Genomic DNA, 10,304 nt, shown 5'->3' on the forward strand with positions numbered 1-10,304 from the left:
TGATTTTCAAAATTCCTAATTTTGTATTTAATTGGGAATCTTTAATTTGTTCTTTTTCTACATTTTTTAGTTTCATGCCCATTTCATTGGGTATTTCATTTTCATACCCTTTTTCTATTTTACTTTTTAAACATTTAGAGATATAAAATTTCTCCTATAAACTGCCTTGGCTGCATCCCATAAATTTTGGCATGTTTCCTTTTATCATTTTCTTGGATGTAAATATTGATTATTTCTATGATTTGTTGTTTGATCTACCTGTTATTTAAAATCATTAAGTTTCCATTTAATTTTTATTATATCTTCCCAGAACGCTTTATTACAAGTAATTTCTATTGCATCAGGATCTGAAAAGTATGCATGTTTTTTTTCTCTTTCTTCATTTGTTTGTAAGGTTTTTATTCCCTAGTACATCGTATATTTTGATAAAGGTACCATGTACTGCAGAGAAAATGGTATATATTTTTTTCTAAACCCATTAAGTTTTCTCCAGAGGTCTATCATTTCTAAATTTCCTAAGATTGCATTCACCTTCTTAACTTCCTTCTTGTTTATTTTGTGGTTAGATTTATCCAATTCTGAGAGAGGCAGGTTGAGGCCCCCCATTTTTAAAGTTTTGCTGTCTATGTCTTCCTTGTAATTCACTCAGCTTTTCCTCTAGGAATTTAGATTCTATACCAGTTGGTGCATTAATGTTTAGTATTGATCTGGCTTCATAACCAATGGTGCCTTTTAAGAAGATATAGTTTCCTTCCTTATCCCTTTTAATGAGATCTATTTTTACTTTTTGCTTTATTTGAGATCAGGATTGCTACCCTTGATTTTTTTTTACTTCAATGAAGCATAATATATTTTGCTCCATCCTTTTACCTTTTTTTCTGTGTATATCTCTCTGCTTCAAATGTGTTTCTTGTAAACAACATATGGTAGGATTTTGCTTTTTAATCCATTCTACCTTCTGCTTTATTTTATGGGAAAGTTCATCCCACTGAAATTTACAATTAAGATTACTAATTCCATATTTCTTTCCATGCTTTCTTTCCTCATTTATATTTTTCTCTTTCCTTTCCTCTTATTCCTCCTGTTTTATTCCCTTTCCCCTCTTCATTTAAAAATTTTAACCTTCAGTTCATTTTCACTTTTGCCTTCACTTTTCCTTTTATTATTCCTTTCTTCCCTTTCCTCCCCCCTCACTTCCCTATAGAGTAAGATAGATTTTTTTAAACCCAAGGGGTTAGGTATCTTATTTCCTCTCTCAGTCAAATCTATTGAATAGAATTTACTCAGTGTTCACTCCCTTCATGTTTTCCCACTTCTATAATTCCTCTTTATGCCCCTTCACCTGTTGTTATTTATCAATAGAAGTATTATCAATCAAAGTACCATCAGTCAAACATTTATTAATTGATTGTTTGCTTGATAATTTCAAAGACCTGTCAGAGCACAATCACAAGTTGATTGCTTGTTTGATATAAGCCTTGCCTCATAATCATTAAGTATGTCCCTCCTTTTGTCTCCATAGAAATACACATCTGAAGAATTATGAATCACATCAAATTATACTCATTTTATTCCTTTCCCCTTTTTGCAATTATACTCCAAGAACATACAATCCTCATGAACCAAAGAATCATGCAAAGTCAAATCATTTCAAGAATGCTCTCTCCCACACTCCTCCAATGATATTTACAACCTGATTAACTGAAGTATGGATTATATCTCATTCCTCTAAATGGGTTCCTACCCTCTGTCCCTAAAGTCACTTCTGATTTAATTAACTAGCATCTCTAAGCGCTCTAAGTACCAGAATGCTCTGAGTGTCTCTCTTAAGAATTTGACACTTGTGGGGCGGCTAGGTGGTGCAGTGGATAAAGCACCAGCCCTGGAGTATCTGGATTCAAATCTGGTCTCACATACTTAATGATTACCTAGCTGTGTGGCCTTGGGCAAGCCAATTAACCCAATTTGCCTTGCAAAAACCTAAAAAAAATTGACAATTGCTTGTAAGGTATGGCAGACATTGACTCTGGTCTATCTGCATAGGATGGCCTTATTAAAGAAAGTGCTAACCTCTGTGGGTTCAACAGGTCCCAAATTAGGTCAAAGGAAACTGAGACACATAAGTTTAGAGTAAATTCTATAGCTTTTCATCTGAACTTTTTGTCTTAAACATAATAAGATAAACTTTTTCAAGGTAAAGACAAGAACCAGTAGTGCCTTTAATCCTCCAAACCAATCTCTTCAATCATATTAAAGCCTTTAACTAACCTAAAAGAAATACAATTCTCAAGAGTTACAAATGTTATATCTTTCCTTATAGGGTTGCAAACAATTTGATTTTCTTGAATAACATTTGATTTATTTTCCCTCTTTTTGTTTACCTTTTAATGTATCCTTCAAATGGAGAATAGAACTAAATGAAGCTGATGACTTTGCAAGAAATCAGGAAACAATAAAACTCTTCCAAAAAAGCCCAAAATTAGAAGAAAATGTGAAATATATGATTGGGGAAACAACCGACCTTGAAAACAGAACCAGAAGAAATAATTTAAAAATAATTGGGCTATCTGGAAGCCATGATTAGGAAAAGAGCCTAGACTACATTTTTTCAAGAAATAATGCAGCAAAATTGCCCTGAGATCCTAGAAGCAGGGTGTAAAATAGAAATTGAGGGAATTCACCGATCACCTCCTGAAAGAGATTCCAAAAGAAAAACTTCCAGGAATATTATAGTCAAATTCTAAAACTCCCAAATCAAAGAGAAAGTTCTAAAATCTGCCAGAAACAAACAATTCAACTACCGAGGCTCTATAGTCAGGATTCCACAGGATCTGGCAGCATCTAAATTAAGGGCTCATAGGAATTGGAATATGATATTTCAGAAGGCAAAAGATCTTGGTTTACAACCGAGAATCAACTATCCAGCACAACTGAACATCCTCCTGGGGCGGCTAGGTGACAGAGTGGATACAGCGCCAGCCCTGGAGTCAGGAGTACCTGAGTTCAAATCCGTCCTCAGACACTTAATAATTACCTAGCTGCAAGCCACTTAACTCCATTTGCCTTGCATAAACCTAAAAAAAATACTGAATATCCTCTTTCAAGGAAAAAGATGGACTTTCAATAAAACAGGGGACTTTCAAACTTTCTTATTGAAACAACCAGAGCTAAACAGAAAGTTTGATCTCCAAGTACAGGACTCTGGTGTACCATAGAGGGAGTGGAAAAGAGGGACTAACTATGAGGAACTTAATGATATTGAACTGTTTGTATTTCTGCATGGGAAGAAGCTGTTTATAACATATATGAACTTTCTCATTTATAAGATCTGTTAGAAGGAGCATATATAGACAGGACATAGGAAGGAGTGGAATATAATGGTATGATGTGGTAAAAAGATGGAGTCAATGGGTGATAAAGGAAAGTACTGGGAGGAAAAGAAAGGAGATGAAGAAGAATCTAAGAAATTTCACATGGGAGTCAAGAAAAAGGTTTTGTCAATGGAGTGGAAAGGGAGAAGGCAAGGGGGAATGAGTGAGCCTTCATTCTCATCAGAAATGGCTCAGGGAGGAAATGACATATGCACTTAATAGGGTATAGAAATCTATCTCACCGTAGAGAAAAATGAGAAGAAAGGGATGGGATAAGGGGTAATGGGGGGAGGGAAGGGGGGAATAGGGGATAGAAGAGAGGGAAGATTGAGGGAAAGGGCACTCAGAAACAACACACTTTTGTACAGGGCCAGGATGAAAGGAGAGAGAGAATAGAATAAATGAGAGTGGGTAGCAATAGAGTGGAGGTACAGCTAGCAATAACAACTGTGGGAAATATATTGAAGCAGCTTCTCTGGTGGACTTATGATAAAGAAAGCAACTTACCCCAGAGACAGAGCCGATGAAATCTGAACATAGACTGAGGTACAATTTTTTTTCTCTCTCTCTATTCTTGAGATTTCTCATCTTCTGTTGTGGGGGGAAGAGGGTTTATGTTTACTCCTATAACTCATTCTATTACAACAATGTATAGCATAGAAACAATGTAAAGACTATCAGACAGCCTTCTGGGGGGGGAGGGAAGAGGGTGGGGGAAATTGTAAAATTCAAAACCTTACAAAAATGATAGATACTACTATTGTATATAATTGGAAAACAAATAAAATATTAATAAAAATTAAAAAAATGCATTTACCCTTAAAAAATGTATGATTGTGGAGCAGCTAGGTGGTGTAGTGGATAAAACACCGGCCTTGGAGTCAGGAGTATCTGGGTTCAAATCCAGTCTCAGACACTTAATAATTACCTAGCTGTGTGGCCCTGGGCAAGCCACTTAACCCCATTTGCCTTGCAAAAACCTAAAAAAAGAGTATAATTGTGTCTCCTTTATATTTAAATTTCTTCTTTTTTGCTGCTTGTGTTTTTTTTGCCTTTATTTGAGAACTCTGGAATTTGGCTATGATAGCCCTTGTAGTTGTTATCCTGGGGGTCTCTTTCTGGAGGACTTATGTATTTTCTTTCAAAGGCTATTTTTGTCTTTTTATTTTAGCAGATTTGGACAGTTTTCCCTGAAAATTTCCTGAAAGGTGTTTTCCCATTTTGATCTAGGCTTTCTGGTAGTCTAATAATTCACAAAGTATCTCTACTGGCTCTATTTTCCAGGTCATTTGTTTTTCCTAAAAGGTACCTTAGGATTTTTTCAATTTCTTTCATCTTTTGACTTTGATGGAATCTTATAGTCTTATAGAATAATTGGTTCCTATTTTTCCAATTCTAATCTTTAGGGTTTTATTTTCTTCAGTTAGTTTTTCTGTTCTTTTTGTAGTTGGTTAATTTTTGCTTTTTTTGCTGCATTGCAATCCTTTTCCAATTGGCTATTTTTACTTTTTTTTTTTTTTTAGGGTTTTTCAAGGGAATGGGGTTAAGTGGCTTGCCCAAGAGATAGGTAATTATTAAGTGTCTGAGGCCTGATTTGAACTCAGGTATTCCTGACTCCAGGGCCTGTGCTTTATCCACTGTGCTATCTAGCCGCCCCTATTTTTACTTTTGTTCAGTTTTTCCTAATTTTCCTGCATGACTCATTTCTTTTTTTACATTTTTTCTTCTTCCTCTTTTCTTTAGTTTTGAATTTCTTTTTTAAACTCTACTATGAGCTTTTGGATTTGAGTCCATTTTATAGACTCCTTTGAGACTTCCTTGGTGAGTAATTTTTCACTGCTTTTTCTGAAGTGGCACTGTTATCACCTTTATCTGCACAGTGGCTTTCTAAAGTGAGTGTTATTTTAACTTTTTTGCTCATCTTTATTCATTGAGTTCTGCTACTATGGTATAGGAATATAAGGAAATTGAAATACTGATGCACTTTTGGAGGAATTGTGAAAGAATTCAACAATTCCATAGAGAAATATGAAACTATGACCAAAGGGCTATAAAAACACATTCATTCTTTGACCCAGCAATGACACTGCTAAGTCTATATTTCAGAAGATGAAATATGGGAAGAAAAGAACATGCATGTATATAGTTTTTTTTTTCTGGTGGCTGTGAACTGGAGATTGAGGGGATGCTCAACAATTGGGGAATAATTGAACAAATTATGCTATGCGATTGATTTGAAATGTTCTTTTATGGGAAATGATGAACAAGATATTCTCAGTAAAAAACTAGTATGAGCTATTTTTTTTAGAGAAAATAGAAACTTTATTTTTTTAATGAGAGGTTCTAGGATTCATTAGTTGTAGCCCTGCTGTCTCTCCTTCCCACAGCTGAGACTCACTGAGTCTTCTCCATTCAGTTAGTTCTACTTTACTCTCACCAAGTTTGGACTCCAGGTTCTCTCCCTCAAAATCATATAGTACCTATGGGTGGGGAGCTGGGCTCCTGAGGGAAGAAGGGGTATAGCCAGAATAACCACCACCTTCCCACCCCCAGGGTGTAATTGGCCATTTATCTGGCCCCTACCCTCTCCTCTTTTCAGTGTGGTGAATGCTTGAGTCTCTAAGAAATAAAAAGGGGTCTTGATAGTCCCTTCTTCTATTTCAGACCTGGGAGTCCTTAGAGAAAACAAATCTTGGGGGAGGTTGGGAGAGAAAGACCATTTTAGGCCCAAGTCACCCTTAAGAAAGTATCATCCCAGGGTGGCTAGGTGATACAGTGGATAGAGCACCAGCCCTGGAGTCAGGAGTACTTGAGTACCTTAGTAATTACCTAGCTGTGTGGCCCTGGGCAAGCCACTTAACCCATAGCATTGCAAAAACTAAAAAACAAAAAATACCAACCCCTTATACACCTAGGCAACAAACTAATTCCTCAACAGAGGAGGAAGGTTTGACTCCCAAGAGACAAATCTTTAAATTATGTAACACTAGAGTACACAAAGAGAACTATGGAGGGATGAGGTGAGGCAAGCCTGGCTCTTTATCCTCAAGGGCCCTCACACCCACCATCCCCACTTCTTCCTTGAAAAGAAGTAGAATAAAAAAAAGTTCAGACTTAGGAAGCCAGGTAGTCACAGCTCCCTCCCCAAGAAGGGGTAGTGCCAGGAGGACAGGAGCACTATACAGAGACAGACTTTATCTCTTCAGCTGTCCTCCCATTTGTTTTCAGGATATTCCATGCTCTGTGATCTTATTTGGAACTGGCAAAGGGATTGGAGGGGGTTGCCATTTCCTCTTCCAGCCCATTTTACAGATGAGGATTGGAGGCAAAGACGGTGAAGTGACTTGCTTAGAGTCACACAGCTAGTGAATGTCAGAGACCAGATTTGAATTTAGATCCTCCTGACTCAAGATCTGGTGCTATGGCACTAGCTGTCCTTCTCTTTCCTAGACTATTAATAACACTTCTATTCCTTCAGCTGGGATCTCTATCCAGTGTCTTGAGGTTTGGTCTTTCTTGAAGGAAGTGTTTGAGGAAGAGGAAATCCAGGCTGCTTGTTCAGGGTAACCTTTGGCATTGGTCAAAGCGCAGAACTAAGCTTGCCAGAGCTGGGCTGACATCATGCCCTGAGTGTCCTCAGCTGCCATGCTTAAACAAGTAGGAGTAAGATTGCAGGATGATAATTTATCCTACCTCTTCTCAGCAATGCTGAGACCCAAGAAAACTCTGACGGACTTATGATAAAGAATGCTATTCATTCCAAAAATAGAATTGATGGTATCTGAATACAGGTAGAACCATGCTTTTCCCCCCCCTCTATTTTTTTTGAGGTTTCTCTTTTACTTTTATAACATAATTATTTTAGTAATTTTTTATGACTATACATTTGTAACCCATATCAATTATCTTGCTTTCTCATTGAGGGGGAGTGGGGTAGGAGGAAGGGAGAGAATTTGGAACTCAAGGTTTTGGAAGTGAATGTTTTTGAAAGATTTTATTTATTTTCAATTTTACAATTTTCCCCCAATCTTGCTTCCCTCCCCATTCCCTGAAGAAGGTAACCTGTTAGTCTTTACATTGTGTCTATGGTATGCATTGACCTAAGTTGAATGTGATGAGAGAGAAATCATATCCTTAAGGAAGAAACATAAAATATGAGATATAGCAGAATTATAATAAGATAACATTTTTGATGACTGATGCCTTATAATATAATTTTACATCTGGTAGGGCTAAGTCATCTTCTTTTTTACTTTTTTCATTGAATCCCTGGAGATTCTTGACTTTTTATTTCTCCATATGAATTTACTTACAATCTTTTCCTAACTCATTAAGTAGTTTATTGGAATTTTGATTGGTAGGGCACTAAACAGTTTAATTTTGGTAGTATTGTCATTTTTATTATATTTTCTCGGCCTTCCCAAGAGCAGTTGATATTTCTGCAGTTATTTAAATCTGATTTTATATGTGAGAGAAGTGTTTTGTAGTTGTTCTCAAAACGTTTCTGAGTCTGCCTTGACGGGTTAGACTCCCCGGTATCTGAAGTTATTTTGAATGGAATTTCTCTTTCTAGCTCTTCCTGCTGAATCTTCCTAGTCATATATAGAAATGTTGAGGATTTATGAGAGTTTATTTTACATCATCTGATCTTGCTAAAGTTGCTAATTATTTCTAGTAATTTTTAGATGTTTTTTTGGGATACTCTAGGTATACCATCATGTCATCTTCAAAGAGTGAGAGTTTTGTCTCTTCCTTCCCAATTCTAATTCCTTTAATTTCTTTTTCTTCTCTTATTGCTGAAGCTAACATTTCTAATACATTATTGAATATTAGTGGTTATAATGGGCATCTTTGTCTCACCCCTGATTTTATTGGGAATGCCTCTAGCCTATCCCCATTTCATATAATGTTTGTTGATGGTTTCAGATAGATACCACTTATTATTTTAATGAACAATCCATTTATTCCTGTACTCTCTGGTGTTTTTAATAGGAATGGGTGCTTTTTTTTCAAAGGCTTTTTCAGCATCTATTGATATAATCATTTGATTTTGGATAGGTTTCTTATTGGTATAATTAAATATACTGACAGTTTTCCTAATATTGAACCAACCCTACATTCCTGTGATAAAGCCTACTTGGTCATAGTGTATTATCCTAGTGATAACTTGTAGTCGTTTTGCTAAGATTTTATTTAAGATTTTTGCATCTATATTCATCAGAGAGATAGGTCTATAGTTTCCTTTCTCTGTTTTAACTGTTCCTGGTTTAGGTAACAGCACCATATTGATGTCATAGAAAGAATTAGGCAGAGTTCCATCTTCATCTTTTTTCCAAATAGTTTATATAGAATTGGAACCAGTTGTTCCTTAAATGTTCGATAGAATTCACCTGTGAACCCATGTGGCCTTGGAGATTTTTTTTAAGGAGTTCAATAATGGCTTGTTGAATTTCTTTTTCTGATATACAGTTATTTGGGTATTTAATTTCTTCTTCATTTAACCTGGGTAACTTATACTTTTGTAAATATTCATCCATTTCTTTTAGATTATCAAATTTACTGGCATAGAATTGGGCAAAATAATTCTGAATTATTACTTGAATTTCCTCTTCATTGGTGGTGAGCTCACCTTTTTCATTTATGAGAATAACAATTTGGTTTTCTTCTTTCTTTTTTAAATAAAATTGACCAGAGGTTTATCAATTTTATTGGTTTTTCACAAAACCAACTCTTGGTTTTATTTATTAGTTCAATAGTTTTCTTGCTTTTGATTTTATTAATTTCTCCTTTAATTTTTAGAATTTCTAATTTCTTATTTAACTGGGAGTTTTTCATTTGTTCTTTCTCTAATATTTTAGTTGCATATTTAGTTCACTGATTTCCTCTTCCTCTAATTTATTCATATAAGCATTTAAAGATATAATAAATCCTCTGACAGCCACCTTGAGTGTATCCCATAGATTTTGGTATGTTGTTTCTTTATTGTCATTATCTCGGATAAAATAAGTCTTTCTATAATTTGTTGTTTGATCCACTCACTCTTTTTTTTTTTTTAGGTTTTTGTTAGGCAAATGGGGTTAAGTGGTTTGCCCAAGGCCACACAGCTAGGTAATTAGTAAGTATCTGAGACCGGATTTGAACCCAGGTACTCCTGACTCCAGGACCGGTGCTTTATCCACTGTGCCACCTAGCCGCCCCTCCACTCACTCTTTAAAATGAGTTTATTTAGTTTCCAATTAGTTTTGGGTCTATATCTCTCTGACTCAATATTGCATATTAATTTTATTGCATTATGATCTGAGCAAGATGTATTCACTATTTCTGCCTTTCTGCAATTTATTATTAGGTTTTTATCCCCTAGTACATGTTTGTGTAAGTGACATGTACTGCAGAAAAGAAAGTATATTCCTTTCTATCCCCATTCAATTTCCTCCATAAGTCTATCATGTCTAGGTTTTCTAACAATCTATTTACCTCTTTAACTTTGGATGCTATACCATTTGGTGCATCCATATTTAGTATTGAAATTACTTTACTGTCTATGGTACCTTTTAGGAGTATATAGTTTCCTTCCTTATCTCTTTTAATAATATCTCTTCTTTCAGCTGCTTTGTATGAGGTAAGGATTGCTACCCCTCCTTTTTTCACTTCAGGTGAAGCAAAATTTATTTTGCTTCAACCTTTTACCTTTACTCTATATGTATCTCTCTGCTTCAGATGAGTTTCTTGTAATCAGAATATTGTAGGATTCTGTTTTTTAATCCACTCTGCTATTAACTTCTTTTTAAGGGAGAATTCATCCCATTCACATTCAAAGTTATAATTATGATTTATTGCCCTTCATGTTATCTTCCCTGTTTGCATTTCCCCATTTTCCCCCTTTATCCATAGTCCCCAGTATTTTGTGTATGAATACCACCACCTTCAGTCTGC

Source organism: Macrotis lagotis, chromosome 4 (genome assembly GCF_037893015.1).
Source record: "Macrotis lagotis isolate mMagLag1 chromosome 4, bilby.v1.9.chrom.fasta, whole genome shotgun sequence".
Taxonomy (NCBI): domain Eukaryota; kingdom Metazoa; phylum Chordata; class Mammalia; order Peramelemorphia; family Peramelidae; genus Macrotis; species Macrotis lagotis.